Genomic DNA, 17324 nt, shown 5'->3' on the forward strand with positions numbered 1-17324 from the left:
TCTAGCTGCTTTGGTCTGTTTACATTTTTGCATAATCCAAAGTAGTTATACTATTATTGTCTTACTTTTGATTATTACCCTAACCTAATAAACAAATTTAAATCGATATATAAACCAGAGAAATAGTCTGTAATGCATTGCTGATAACTGAAGTGCAGAAAACAGAATGCTACAAACTATTTGCCCAGCTTGAAAAATAATTCTCAGCTAAGCATGGATTTGTTGCTAACATAACAGCTTGCAGTTTTAGTGTACAATTAAATTTCTGTCAGTTGTAATTATTAAACTGGAAGTGCAGCAGGCTAGTGCTAATCTAATGGTAAGGAAAGTGCAGGGCATTGATGGCCTCGCACGCAATTTCAATAAAGTCTTAAAAGATGATGTGGCACCTATTTCAAGCTGCAGAACAGCAGGGTGTTTTTTGAATATTTTAATAATGCACAGGCTAGGTTTCTTAAACAAAGTAAACATCATCCAAATCTCTCAAACTATAGACTAAAATCTTGTAATTAGACGTAAATATATGCAAACATTTTGGTTAACTAAACAGAGAAAATACTTCCTTCAGAAATGCTCACTAATTATCAGGGGGCTAGTAAATGTAGAATTGGAGGGCCAGAGTTGAACAGCATTCTGCTGAATGTGCAAAAATAGGATGCATGTAAAGAGTTTGTTGTTGCTGTCCTTGTTGGCTTTTAAAAACAGCATGACAGTGCTGACTAGGAATGCTTGCGTACAGTTATGAAAAAACTGTGAAGTCCAAATAATTTTATGGAAAGGATACTTATAAAACCTTCACCATTGGTTTGTGTTAATAACATGGTTTTAAACCTTTTAGTATTGCCAATGGCACCAAACAAAGATGCCTGTAATTATCCTCCCTATTTGTTTTTATAACATTTGTTCTTGATAAATATACATTGTAATATTTCATACAAGAGGGAATTTGAATATCATTGGCATTAGTTCTCTTATGTACGTAACTTTATATCTGTCTCAATAACTTGGCAGCTTTTTAAGGTCTATGGAAATTAATTTGCATCAGTTTGTATGCTATTTCTGCCTCCTGGATAAATAGCAGCAACATTAAAATGTTTCCACTGTCAGAACCTTCTTATGCAATCTTATCAAAGGACCGAAATCCACCCTTGAATTAGTGTCAGAAGGTGCTATTTAGGTATTAAACTAGCTATGGACAGTGACAGACATTACAAATAATACTTTGGCTGGAAAAAATGTTTGTTAGTTTTGTGTAGACTCCAGGTAGATAAGATTTTTTTACTTCCTATGATTCTATTCTGTGTGACATCTACCCCAGCCAATCTGCTCAGAATATATTAAATGGATTCAGAAGGCTATTATTTTTTGAGAGAATTGGAGGTATAAGTTCAGTAAAATAAATTGTGTGTACCAGCTGTCAAAGGAGGGATGGGTCTCCTCTGAATATGTCATAAGAATATGATTGTATTGGCAGTACATATGAAATGGACAAAAGGATAGAGCCACCTAGTTTTCTATTCAGATGGCTCTCAGGGTACAAGAGCCACCCTATACTTCAAACGAGAGGATCCAGTAGGTTTGAGAAATGGGTCTTAAAAAAACAAGTGACAATAACCATGTTCTGTAGACTATGGACCAATCCATATGTCAAGGTACAAGGCAAAACATTTATTGGAAGAATGCTTGGATTTTTTTTGAAAAATAATCTACTTGCAATACAACAAATAAAATATTTTTTGCACTTTGAAGATACAAGATTGTGTCTAACTCTATTCTATTATTATAACAAAGTTAGATAGCTCTTGACTATGTTATTTTGATAACCTAATATGTTTTAGCAGGTGTCATTATGACTGATGTTTCTTGCCTCTGTTTATATTTTTTTAGTTTAGTCCATGTGACTGTTTACCTTTTAATGAAAGACACTGTTCTAAATAGCATTCCTGTTGATAATACCACATTGTTATTTCTGTTTTTCTACTTTTTGTTATTTTGTATGTTGTAGTGCCTTAGGTAGAGACTAAAAAAAGTCTTGTAGAAGTTCTCTAACCTGGTTAAAAAATAACTTAAAATAAATAACAGACAAACATATTTATACAAATAAGTTTAATGAATAACAAAGTACAACACTAACTATAATTATTCAATTGGAGAACAGATTTACTGGAAAATAGACCCACTGCTGTCTTAAATAGCTAAAACGGAAGTAAAAAAACAAACAAACCTGAACTATAAAATTAACAGATTCTAACATAATTATCAGTAAATAACAAAATACATGAAACAGTAACTCATAAAATTAAAATTTATCTCAGAACAGCAGTTCAAAGTAACATAAGGCATTCCATTCAAACTTACCTGTATAAATTATCTAAAGCCATATTCTGTAAACGTAATGGAAAATAATGTAGCCTATTGGAGTTCATGGAAAACGAACCAAAGCATAAAATACACAGAAAAAAGGGCTAATAGGAATATGAGAGGATTAGCTTCTGTGACACATGAAAACATATAGGACTGTTTGATTTGGAAATTTTAATTAATGACTCATGAATGTGTGACCTTTTCACTCACTAAAGTGTTCCTTAAAGGACCATATATTTAAAATTACATAATTAAACCTTAAAGTAAAGAAATAAGAAACCTCAGAATATAACAAATGTTTCCTCAAAATCCTGACAATTGAAAATACTGAGTCTAGAACAGCAAGAAGTATTTATTTCTGGAGCATTTCTCCCCGGGCCTCTGCTGAAAACAGGATCTGTGGAACCTAGTCGGACTTTCCCTGTCAACAAATGTTAAATAAAAAATAAAAATAAAAAACAATGTATTTTTTGCAGGGACAGGTTCCCCTGTATTCCCAAACTCCCTGAACTTAAATTTACCAACTGTATGATCACAAAAACATGAAGAGGAGAGAAACTGCCACTGCAAACTACTGGCATACATTCAAATAAAGAACCAGTAGTGCATTCTCCGATGAGCAGCAACAAAAACACATCACCAGTAGTGCATTCTACCCTGACAACCAGCAACAAAAACACATCACCAGTACTGCATTCTACCCTGACGACCAGCAACAAAAACACATCACCAGTAGTTCATTCTACCCTGACGACCAGCAACAAAAACACATTACCAGTAGTGCATTCTATCCTGACGACCAGCAACAAAAACACATCATCAGTAGTGCATTCTACCCTGACGACCAGCAACAAAAACACATTACCAGTATTGCATTCCCCTGATGACCAGCAACAAAAACACATCGCCAGTAGTATATTCCCCTGACGACCAGCAACAAAAGCACAACACCAGTACTGCATTCACTTGACGACCAGCAACAAAAACAGATCACCAGTAATGCATTCCCTTGATGACCAGCAACAAAAACACATCACCACTAGTGCATTCTACCCTGACGACCAGGAACAAAAACACATAACCAGGAGTGCATTTCTCCTGACGGCCAGCAACAAAAATACATAATATGCTTCATTTATTGAAAAAGAAGCAAATACCTTAAAAAAAACCTACCAAAAACAGTCAAATTAATAAATAAATGACTGCATCAGATTACATATAATGTATATACAGCACCCCCCATCCCCCATAACTGACATTTTCTAACCTTAAGAAATCATTCTATATCCATGACAACCATATATAGAAATGTCCACACTTCATACTCTCTCTCTCTCTATAAATATATATATATATATGTATGTATATATTTATTTATTGGCATTTGTTTATTGGGAAAGTCCACTGGGCCAAAATAACCCATTTTCAGTGGAGGCCCGGGGACAAAAGCTCCACAGTATAACAATATATAAAATATAAAATAAAAACAATTAGGATATACAAGCAATATTACAAAACGAACACTAATATACAAAAATTGAAAGAGTGTGACTGCATGATATGTACAGATTTTTAGTGGTTAAGAGTCACAAACTAGTCAAATGATTAAGTTATTGTACTCTAAGGGTAATATGCTGAAGAAAATATCTTAAAAAAAAAAATATATATATATATATATATATATATATATATATATATATAATATGTATATATGCGTGTGTGTGTGTATAGATATAAATATAGATGTGTGTGTGTACTGAAAATTACCTAACATGCCTTTCATTGATTTACAACTTATCTAGAAACAGTTCTCACAGACTGCATTTATCCAGAAAGCATGTCATCATAATCTGCTTTGCCATACCTTGCTAATAATACCCTCAGAACCTAAGACTATACTTGTACATTTCTGTAATATTTCTTGAATACTTTAATTCACAATTATGCTGTTACTAGCTCCTTCACAACTTCTTCATTATATATACTAATTTATGATCACACTGACATAGAGAGAAAGGAAAACCACACAGTGAATCGCTGTCAGCCTATCACAGAATGCACTAGCAGTGATAACCCACAACCTTTTTTTGAGTTTATAATTCTTAGTAGTGTATATAGATTATGCCAGTTTAATCACTGCCAGCACCCTGACACAAATGGCTTAGATAATAGCTTATTATGATTAAACTGTATGCTCCATACACATGTAATGCTACACAGGATTCTAACATTTCTACAGCAGCACCTGCACTAAAAGACTGGTTATCTGCTTTTATTAACTTGAATCACGGACATTCAGCCAGGACTCATACTGGTAACACTAACTTGCATACCCTTTTTGAAGAGTTTGACTATTATCTTGCTAAAATTAAGCATTTACAATTAGATAATGCTTGTTTTGCTGAATGCATTAAAGAAAAGCTTGTACCTAAAGGGTTACATGTGTGGCATTACCCTAATGGTATACAGCCTGATTCTATTTTATTTAAAGAACTAACTGCATTATTTGACCAACATGGTTTGGAATATATGAATGTTATAATTAAACACAATGAAGTTCTTATAAAGGAATTAATTGAAACTGTTACTGATTTGGATAATAATAATTGTAGTGATATTCAATATAATTTTAAATATGAAGCATATACACATTTTTAAGAGCATTGATGAAATGTGTTCTAGTATCAAAGCACGTAAAGTGAAAATCCTAATTAGAGACAAGACTGACTATAGCAAGGATGTAGCATATCCTAATGCCCCACCCTCACAGGAATGGGGTACTAAATTCCCTACCCAAAATGGGACTTTCATTAATGAATCTTAAGCTCAAGCCTCTAACAATAGTTCAGAGGATGTTTTTTTAGAACAGGCAGAATTTCCTCCATTGAGATGCTCCAAGCGGTTAAAGAACAGAGCCCCCCCACAGGACAACCATTGGGTAGACAGGTACACACCTTCCCATTACCCCAACAACCGATGGGGGAGGGGAGGACAATCAAACAGGGGAGGAAGGAACTTCTACAATCGTACCAACAACAGGAAATGATTGAAGTTAACTTTCCTGGACAGACTGATGTTTTTGATACTATAGGTATTAACCATGATCATGTTTTAACCCCCTGTACTATAATCACAAATTCTTTAGGTGATTATAAAGTTTACAGTTTTTCAAACGTTTGTATGGACACCTCACATTGTGACATTTTTGCAAAGGGCTTTACTTTTGTACCTCAATAGAGTTGTAATGTAGCCAACACTTTGGACCTAAACCTATACACCTGGAAGCTGAATTTAAAAGTTCTGTTTCAGAACTCTTTATTTAGCCAGTTTGATAACCCCCTTGGCATTTCCGGCACCTATAATCCCCATTATATCCCATGATTTCTTTATTTGAGAGAATTTGTGAATTAGAAATTTGCAACCTTCCCTCCAGTCACAGGAGGAATAATGAAATCCATACTCGGGAGACTTTCACTATTAAAGAAATTAAAAATGTTTTGTACAAAATTAGGATTATGAAACCAGACAAAGGGGATGGTGTTGTTTTAATGAATCTAGATGATTAAAATAATAATAAGATGCTATTCATTTTAAATAGTAAAGCCTATGCAAAATCCTCTATCAATGAACTGAATGTTGCTTACATGAAAATAAGGAGTGAACTACAAGATCTTTTCATAGAAGGTTATGTATCTATTGAAGTTTTGAATTACCTCTCAGTCTTACATCCAAAAGTTTCAGTAATGTTTGGTTTACCCAAACTACACAAGAATTTAATACAACCACCCATGTGCCCCATAGTAGATGCTAAGGGATCCATCACACACCCCCTGGTTAAACATCTAGACTACAAACTGAAATATCTTGTTTTTAATGAAACTCACATTTGCAGAGATTCCTGGAGTTTTCTGGTATATATTAACAAGATACTTTTTAAAGACTCATATGTCCTTCTGACCATCAACATAAAAGAGCTTTACTCAGTTATTCCTCAAAATATTGGTCTTGATTAGTTTAGTGAGTTTCTTTATGCAAAAAAGTTGACCACTTTGATGTATTGCTATATACTCATCATATGGAAATTGTGTTGAAAAACAATTTCATCCTTTTTAATAATGAGATTTTTTTTGCAACAAGAAGGGGTGGCCATGAGGTCGGCTTGTGGTGGACTGTATGCCAATGTAGTTGTGACACAATGGGAGAAGACATTTCTTTTTCCCTCTAGTTTCTATGGTTACTTCAAGTATTATACTCAATATCTTGATGATATATTTATTTTATGGGATGGACCTGAGTTATTGATTAACGAATTTATTATGTACATTAATTTTACAACAGAATTTTTAAAATTTACTTATACACATCATTTAGACGAAATCTCTTTCCTTGACATCTTCTTGGTTAAAGACTATCAGAACAAGAAATTTATATCTAAAAATCTGTCTAGACATATTCAAATTCTTTACTTCACTACTCAAGTTCTCATCCATTGAAACAAAAAAAGCTATAGTGAAGGGACAATTTGTGCATGCTGCATGGATAGTGTCAAATATGGATGACATTTTGACTGAATGTGATACACTCAAGTATATGTTTTTGAAAAGAGGATATCCTGTTAGTTTTGTCACAGAGATTTTACTTGAAGTTGTCAATAAAAGAGAAAGGGCTTTTTATTTACCTTTGTTGGAAGATTTAGGACATCAGAGCCCCAATACTAATATTGATACAACTATTCAAGATAATATTTCAGGCATTAAGGACTATAGAACTTCCTTAGTTACTGTCTTTTCCTCTGACAGTATTGTAATAAAACATATATTAAACAAGAACTGGTCTATCCTAAGGCAGGACAAAGCCATTAGACCCTTCATTGATACAGTTCCAACCATAGTAAGGGTAGGAACCTGAAAAATATTTTTGAAACTAAACAAAGTGGACATAAGGATAGATCTGGATACATGAACAAATGTGGTATGTGCCACTTTTGTAAATACATTAAGGAAGGGGATGCATTTACCATTAACAACACTAATTTTTAACTCCATCATAGATATAACTGTAACTCTGAAAGAGTTATTTATTGTGCTGTATGTAACCAATTTTGCTGTTTTTATATTGGTAAAACTGATAGGAAACTAAAACAATGTATTTATGAGCACCTCTATGAGATTAAAACAAAAAAGTTAACTAATGCTCTGAGCAAACATATATTGGACTATGAAGAACATGTTTATTTTTTTTTGTAATTGATAATATAAAAGCAGACATCAGAGGTGGAGCCTGGTCCATACTTTTAGAAAAGAGAGAGTTTTACTGGCAGTTACACTTTGATACAGGTAACTGGCCAGGATTAAATGAAAACATTTCCATTAGCTACCTTTTAAAAATAAAAGCATTGGACAGATAGATTAAATAACTTTTTATGGTCATTTTATATATATATATATATATATATATACACAACATATTTTAAAAGTTAAATAGATGTGAGTATTTCAGTTAATAATATCCCATGCATTTATACAGATGGTGATGGGTAATGGCGCCCAATGTTCACTAGCATTCCACATTCACACCTACCACACACTCACCAACAATCACCCCCACACACACGTTGATTCTCCAGATTGCATGTAGGTGAGCATGTCCACTGTGAATGAATCTATGTAGTCCTTAATTTATTTGCTCTGTGCCAGGTGCTGGCCACCATAGGGTCCGAACCCTCTGAGACCCTGTACTGCATTAAATGGGTAATCGAAGAATGAGTTAGTAAATGAATGAATGAAAATGGGTGAGAGTCCTGCACATTCACTTAGGTTTGCATTGGTTAGTCCTCCTGACTTGCATATGTTATATCAAATGAGCAAAAGGTACAGATTTTGAACAATCCTGTACTATAGGCAGGTAACAAAAGCAAAGTAAACTAAATGATTTATTTAAAATCCAGAAACTTGAAGATATACTTTCACTTAAAACTCGCATAGCAGAAAAATATATACAACAGTAACTTAACACAGTTGTAGAATTTAAATTAACTAGATAGCGTAAATATTAAGAACCAATTTTTTTGTTAGTATTCAAACAAAATTATATGAGTCTTCAAAGTGGCCTTGAAACACTGGAGTATTTCTCTGTCCCCCATTCCCATAATAACATGAAGTACAGAATTCCACAGGGCAAGGACCAAGAAATCAAGTCAGGTTCTTTGCCAATGCTTCAGTGACCCAAAAAATCTCCACAAATCATTCCACAATGAAGTAAACGCTGTGAAAATTGATAAGAGAATATTAGAGGTCCTGCAGGTACATTGGAACTAACCATGTAGGACTTTGAAGACGAAACGTTCTTATTTGAAAGTGTTTCACAAGATATCTAGCAACCAATGGAGATGTGGAAAAAAAAAAGGATATGTTTTTGCCTGGATTTACTAGTCTGAAAATATAACAGCATTCTACCTGATTGACGTGACAAGTATTAACCTGCATGGATCCTAGAAAGAGATGCTAGGGTAATGCAAAACAAGTCTGCAAAACCATGGCCTAGTAAGAAAACTTAGGTGTGTCAGTTGGAAGAAATACACAGAAGGTGTAATGCTAATGCAGAACTGACAATGGACACAACTTTTAAGGTTGGATCCCTTTCACAAAAATGTCTCGATTACTCATTTATAGACATGGTTCTGACCTGTCAAACCATTCCAAATCTCCACTTAGTTTAATATTTCAAAAAGAATATGGAGTAGACAGGTAGTCACAACAAATCCAGCTCTGTTCTATAACACCTTTTTTAAATGTGTTATATTTCAGTCAACTGGCAGTTATCCAACTGCTTATGTTGGCAAAGCAGGTATGCAGTAGCAAGATAAGTCATTCGATGCCAGGGATGAGATTCTGGTAGATTGGTAAATGTGGTATTATCTTCAAAGAAAACTTCAACTGGCTCTGTACTTAGACTGTTTTTTCCTCTACTCTTGGAAATGTTAAAATTTTATGTCCCTATCTCTAAAACACCATCAGAGTTGGATCTGTAAATGATACAGGCTGCAGCCGTGCTGCTCGGTCATAGCGCTTGCAGTCCTTGAATACAGAAGTTTCACTTCTACTGCGTGTGGCTACCACTAATTCTTTTTTCTATCTACTTTCTAAGTTTGTAAGAAAAATTTAAAAAGTATCCCTATTTTTGGGCCTTTGTCCCCTCTTTATTTATAGTTTTGTCCAGATTTCTTGCTCTGAGGTTGAGAGGTATGTTCTCGGATCCTGCTGTTACTAGAGTCCCAGAGCAAAGGAGGAATTTTAGGCCTAGGATATCCTAAAGAAGATTTATCAATATTTTTCCCTCCCACATCTGACCATAAACTGCCACCAGTTCTCTGTTCATTCACAAGGTCTGCCCAACCCAAGTCTGGTGTGGAAGAGGATATTGAAATTATTGGTGCAGCATCATGCTGCTGCTGGGAAGGTGCCCTAAATCTCCATCACCACACAGCTGCCTTCTGAGCTGCATAATCAATGTTTCTAAGAGGTGCATGAGCACTTCTGGCCATGCTTCATGTCCTGACCCAGCAGTACACTGCTTACAGATTGGAGCTTGTCAGGCTCTTAATGCCACTTTTACAGTGAGTCTAGGCAGTTTTCTTCCCATCAGGATGGGCAATCTAATATTGGCTGCTCACTTCCATCTTGCCCTGCCTGATTCTTTTAGCACCTGGGGTATAGTAAAAGCTTTATTCCCTCTGCACCATGGCACTGGGTCATGAATGTTATTTACAAACATTGAGAGTAGTAATAGACTCAAAACAAAACATTGAGACACATCAGATTTGAGGATGTCATTTTGTGTACGCATTCTTATGGACAAAACACCATAGGATCTGTTATCTAGGTAGTTGCTGAGCCAAGAGCATACATCCCCTTAGACAGATTTGTTTTTTTTTAACTTTTGAGGGAGCAAAGCATGATTCACAAACTCAAAGGCCCTTTTGAGGTCTACAAAATGGCTCCATTTAGGAGACCTATATCCATATTTGCATATATTTTTGTGAATTGTGCTAGATTTAGATCTCAAATCATGTTATTTTTGCAAGAGTATTTCATATCTCTGGATGAATTTGGTGATTTGCTTCTCAAACATCTGTCTGTAGATGGCTATGGAGGCCACCACCAAAAAAAAATGAGACAAAACTTGTATTTATTTGGTCATTCCCCAACTACATATGGCTTGTCTTCTTACCCCATCACATGATGCAAACTTCTGCAATATGTAGAACACTGTGGTTGTGTATTGCAGAGGTGTTCAACACATATCTCCTCCTGCCCCTATGTCCCTGTCAGCAGGTGGATGTGGAGAAATCTCGCTCTAACAACAACAACAAAAGTACTACTGTTATCCTGTCATTCTTCACAGTTTCTCCTGTCTAATACACCATAGCAAAACAGCTGTGGAACTGGTTGGTCTTGTATAAGTCAAAAGTAATATTAAATGTTAGTTCCACGTACTATTTCTGCAAATTTCCGTAGAGTGATGAGCACAGCAATGGTTGTAGCTAGTTTTATCATACAGTTTTGAGGATCATACTATAACAGTTAATAGTAAGTATCTCTGACTTGCACATTTACATACTAGGTACCAGCCAAGGACTGCAGTTGAGGCTTGTGCCTGCCTAAGCACACATGTAAATTACTTCAAAGCACACTGTGAATGAGTGGGCAGATCTGTGACCCCATGGGATCATAAGCTTATTAGTCAGCCTCACTACCCCTAATGACACTATGGTGCAAGAATGGAAAGGGATTTGGGTTATACGGGGTATATACATTTAGGCCAGTGTGTTTCTCCCAGCTCTACCCTAGCATGATGTTCGGTAAAGCATGAGTGAGCTCTGTCACTTTGTCCTGCTGCCTGTTGATATATATTATGAGATACCACACATATATGAATTTGCTACAATTTTTCCTGTAATCTGCAAATTGTGCATTGGTCATAGCTTCATGGCTTCTGAATATGTTGAGTATAGAAAGGCATCTGTGTGGTGCAGGAAGCAAAAAAGTATTTCTGTGCCTCTTGCACAGGGACCTCCAAGTGCACCAGCCCAAAGTGGATGATTGGTACTACTTTATCAGGGTAGTGAGTGATGACATGAGCATCGGCTACTCTGGTGAGCAGTAGAGGCATCATTGCAGTGACATAAAGAGGCACCACTGTGAGTTTTTTTAGCCAATGGGGGCAGGAGGTCAGGGCCAGTGAATCAGAGTTCTATAAAAAAAATATACTGGCAGGTGGTTACTTGCACGAATGTAGACATAAATGTCTGACCATATGTAGGACAGGTGAGTCATGGAGATTTTGATTTTACTTTTCTGTTTTGCAGCACCTGGTTAGACAGAAGAAAATAGTTCATTTGCCAGAGTTGCTGCACAAGACTGTCAAGGCATAAGGGTATGTATATACCGTTGAAGTTAGAAATAGACACTTAGAGACTTGCTTTATTGTCCATTTTTGCATTGCTGCTACTTAGTTTAACCACTGCACACAGCTTTGATATACTTTATATATAAACATATCTCTGCAAGGCAGGCTGATGTGTTTTAACATGAATCCTATCTCCGGGGATTCCCACCCGTAATGTGATGATTGTGATTGGGCTGCACGTGAGTGTTCCACCACCATCATGTGTACCATTGTCTACTTCTAACCTGATTGTTTACCTTCCAACAGTATGACATCCATGGCCTTAACTTTGCTATTTATACACAGGACCCTTGACAGTATTAAACTTCCACTGTCCAGAGCCATTTATACCTGACATATCATGGACATGCATTTGAGAGACTGTTCATTGTTTTTTAATGGTGGCTGTCCAATGTCATGGTTCATTAATGTCATTAGGTGTTTGTGGCTGAGTTTCTGTGGCATGGACACCATGGTGACATGCAAGGAACTGTATGGAATGCCATGTGTGTCACATAATGGTAGTTCATGGGCAGAATACTTAAGGCTGCTTTGGCCATTCAGCTCAACTTCCATTGCCTCTGTGGTCCCTCTTTGGAAATTATACACTACTCACCTGTCATATACACACAGTAGAACTGGTTAGGTGACATTTATTCCTGGCCTTTTGTTGCATACACAGTACTGTATTACATTTTTGTCTGGCCTGTCTATTGCATTTTCTTTGCCATTGTGTAGATAACCGCATTTTACTCATCCGCAGCCTGTACTACTAACCAGTACAGTATAGTTTACTAATAACTACTTTTTTGTTTCTTTCTCATTATCTTTATCCTGTTTGTATTTTTCTATTTCTCATTTATTTTATTATTGTATGCAGTGTTCACTACAGCAGTAGATGTGGTGCTGCAGCAGCTACTATATGCCAGTCTACGTTGCCATCACCTGCTGGTTCTCAAGCTGTCTAAAGGCTACTACTCATCTGCAGGGTGACGTAGGTCATCCGGCAGGGGATGGTGGGTGAAGGTGTCATGCATGTATGCCACCCTGTTGAACTCTGGTGGTATGACCAATAGATCCTCGTATCTCTCTCTCTCTCTCTATAATACATTTGTTACTTATTTACTTTGTGTTCTCATAGTTTTGTTTCATTGTTATACAAATTGGAATCCTGCTAGACTCATTGTGTTCATCTTATCAGCTTTAACGTTTGACAAAGTACAAAGACTACCAGTTCTCCTCTCTTTAACTTAGTCCATAATCTAACTAAATTCAGACAACACATATTCCCAATAACACTTTAGCAATGCAGCTGGAATACTCTTCAACATCTTCCATTCAGTGATGCAACCGTGACCTTTAATAATATCTTTTTAAACAGTCTTAATACCAATGCCCTTTTCAGGATATAGAGTTAGAACTGAACTGGCATCTTGGCTTACCCTCAGGTAAACAGTTTATGAACACTAGATTCCAAGCTTAGAAAACACATCCTTAATAACCAGTTCATCAGTGTATTCATCATTCAGCAGCTTCAGTCATGAAAAAGGTCCTTTGGATTTAAAAGCTGAAGTCTGAGTATATCCATTGTATATTAAGACACTATACATCTTATACATTTACTGTAATGTTCTTTTATCTATACTGGTTAGTCGCCTATGTTTGGTCTTTGATAGTGAGAATGAGGATATGTAATGAAATACTGTTAATTGTTTTTGCTTAATTTATAGAGTTTGTGTCTTACAAAAGCCTGCCTTTACATATGTTTAAATGCAGCTGCATTTTGAAATGGTTCAGCTCATCTATGCCAGTTGCGAGCTCTGTACAACTTTTAGCTTTGGGCAAACTTTACAAAATACTTTTCCCACTTGAATGTTTGTTTTTTCTTTCTCATGCCTTGTTCCTCTGCTTTGGAGAAAGTCGTGAGTATTTATTTCTGTTGAAAACTCCATTGAGACTCTGCATGTGTACAGAACCAAACTGGAAGTTTAAACTTGAACTTTGAACCCTCAGGAAATCTGTTGAATGGAATGGTGAGATGAAGACACAACAAAAAGAAGTCAGAGAAAATAATCTATTATTGCCTATACAAGTGCCCTGGTAACAGCAGATGAGTGGAATGCAGCGTCAGATGTAGGCTGCTTGCAGTTTTTTTTCTTTCTTTTGTAAAGTACGCTAGAAACAGTTTGAACAGGTAACAGTAGTGAGGCAATTCTTTAACTTGTTATGTGAATTAAGCACATGTATGTGATTACCTCAAACAAGTTAATTTTATACATGTATTTAGATGGATCTGGAGGAAATAATCACTCTTTGCTGACAGCAAAAGAGTTAAATATTTCATGCTGTAATGTTCATTGGAATCCGTTAAACAGGCAATAACTGTAGGGCAACTCTTCAACTTTCTGCATGAAATAAGCTCATTTTTGAGGTGACCTCAGTAAAAATCAATTTTGTGCATGTATTTAGTTAAATCTGGTGAATATAGTCAAATCTGGTGAATATAGTTATTCTAAGCTAACAGTACATTTGTTAAGTACATCATAGTGTGGACATTTTTTGAAGTGCAGCTAAGGAGATGTTTTAATGTTAGTAGTAGCTCTGATGATGAGTCACTTGATGTTTGTGTCTTTTTTACATGTATTTCTACCAAGTCTAATTTATATGGTCAAGTCGAGCACAAATGGGAAAGCAGTCAAGACAAATTTAAATTATGTGAAATAAGAGGTGTTACTGCTATAATGAGAATGGAAAATATAATTTATAGAATACCCTCTAAAATGTCAGAATTACTTTTTGTATATTTTGGTGCCCAATTACTATATTACATCTATTGTTTTCTAGTGTCTTGTATATTATATACAGTAAGATGACAAGAAGGTAGGTCAACCTGATTTGGCACCATCATTCAGGTAGTGGAGAAGTTTTTCCTTGGACGTACCCTTAACCCCTTGCTTTCACACGTGGTTTATGTGCATGTGTTACGATGCTTCTTAGCCTGCAGACATTGATAGCTGGAACAAAGATAGGAATAGCCAAGAGGTCTGTGTACAACTAGGTACGTCCCTTACTTTGGAAAATTTTCCTGCACTTCCCCTCACTTTGTCTATCCAGGCTTAGATGCTGTGTCCAAATGTCTTTGGTCTTACTGTTGGTACTATAGAGACTGCTATAGGGTTTAAAATAAAAATCCTATGAAAGCTGCAACACCATTATTTTTGTAAATGCCAGCCTTGCCTTTTTCTCGTCGACCCTTACTGACTCTCAAATGTTACCTTACCCTTGAATGTCATCCTTGTCTTATTTTTATCATAAATTGCTTTTGGAGCAACTTTATAAACTATGTAAACTGAAGTCACTCTGTTTTATTAACAGTTTAGAATATATAAACATTAACGAGTATTTTTAGATAGCATGAGATGAAATGCATATGGTAACATTAAAAATGAATGTCACCAAGTAGTTTTTGCATCCACTGTTTAAGTTTTGCACATTACTCATAGATATTCTAAAATCCCACTGAGATAAGTTTATACGATTAGACCATAGCCAAAATTGTAAAAAGTCTGTGTATAGTAATATTATATAGTGAAGTCAAGGGTTATGTGAGATTAACTCAGGTCTGTAGTGGTTTGCTCTTGAGTGTAAACCTTGTTTATAGTGGATTTCGCTAAAGTGTTTTTAAATGTTTTGTCACTTTTTTACTACATTATATGTCATTGCTTTTCATCATCTTTGATGTCTCTTTGTGATGTGTTGTCATCCTTAGTCACCTTTTGACATACTATGTACATTTCACTTCATTGCTATTCTGCTGTTTGAGTTACTAGAGTTGTAAATGGGCCATTCTCTTCTTAAAACAGATACACACAGGAAAACATCTAAAATGTTCATCTACTTTCATGTTTAGGTTGATGCCCTCTTTCTAGAAGATATTCACTTTCTGAAAGTGATTTCAAAAAGAAGCACCAATGTTTGGTTAGAAATGGAAACAGTTAATTCTCGGTAATATAACTAGTTGTTCTCTGATATTGATTTAAGTCTCAGGAAGTCATACTGATGTTTATGTAATGATGAATTAGTAAGTAAGATAGTTTTCACACATTATTTTTCTTATAAAACAATAGTTTTGAGGCGATTACATATTGTAATGCAATATTAAGTTTTGTACAGAGTATATTGACTGCCTGTTTGCTGATATTCTTTTATGAAGTGACATCTCAGAATGTTTGACAGTTATAAATTGTTGCAGTGATTCTCTTACACCTTATGCACAATTGTTTGTCATTATATAGTTTATGTCCTTGTTCAGGACTTATTGATTTATATCTTATAGTATACTTCTGAGATGAAAACCTGCAGGATGAATCATCTAAATAATCAACTAAGAGTATGTATGGGGGGGGGGTAATTTAGGTTTCATTGTATTGCAATTGAGTTATTAATTTTTGTAACATGCACTCAGTTTATTACTTGAATTAGCAAAAGATATTGATATATTTTATTTTTAACCATCTGTATTTAAATGCTCTAATGTCTCTTTATACAGAATTTCATTTAGTTTAAAGAAATATTCATTTACAATATAGTTATAGTAACATCATTCATGAAACCTGCTTGGGGAGAATTGACTCATTAGCTAACAACCACTTGAACTGCGCAATATAGATTAGAACATATTAAATTATGGTTTATTTACAGCAGGTTGATTCTTTTATATTTAGAACATTTGCTAATGTAGGAATTCAAAAGAAGTAATTGATAAGTTAGGTAGCTCAAAGCAAGAGTTTATGATATTTTTATTGTGGAATAAAATACACTTTTGCATCCAATGGTTAGCTTTAATCTTAACATTGCTAATTATGTTGGGGAACTTATTTTATTTAACTTTATTATTAGAAATGTGATTATTGTATAATTATTACCATTTGATTTTAGGCACTTTACTGAGGTTTGCAGTAAAGTATCTTTTGTATTGGGAAATAGTATGATAATTGGGGAAAGCTTATGTTCTTATGTACTTTGATAAATAATCATTTCTTATATGTAGTAGTAGTAGATATTATGGTGATGGCTGAGAGTAGTTTGATTATTTCATCAAACCAGGAATACCTTATTCCATGCTTGGTGGTGTAAATAGTTTTATAATCAGTTTATTATTAGCTAAACTTGTGTTTTTGTCCACAGCAAAGTATGTTGCATTTAATTTTAACTTTTGTTTAAAGAATGTTATTTATCCTTTCTAAAATTATTCTGTTATAGAAATGTTAAATTATAAGTGTATTTCATTAAATGTTAATGATCTTAATAATCTCATGATGAGAGGAAGTTTAAATATTTTAAAATAAATTCAATGTAGTCATTTTGCAAGAAATGCATCTATTGATATTTGGAAGAAATCTTTGACTATACCTAGAGAAGTTGAGTCTTATTCAGGTAAAAATGGTATGCTAGCTGTGGTAATTGAAAATAAGAAATTTTACACTTCTGTAAATGTTTATTGGATTCCTGGA

The sequence above is a fragment of the Protopterus annectens genome, chromosome 14.part0 (assembly GCF_019279795.1).
Source record: "Protopterus annectens isolate FY-2018-M chromosome 14.part0, PAN1.0, whole genome shotgun sequence".
NCBI classification, from domain to species: Eukaryota; Metazoa; Chordata; order Ceratodontiformes; family Protopteridae; genus Protopterus; species Protopterus annectens.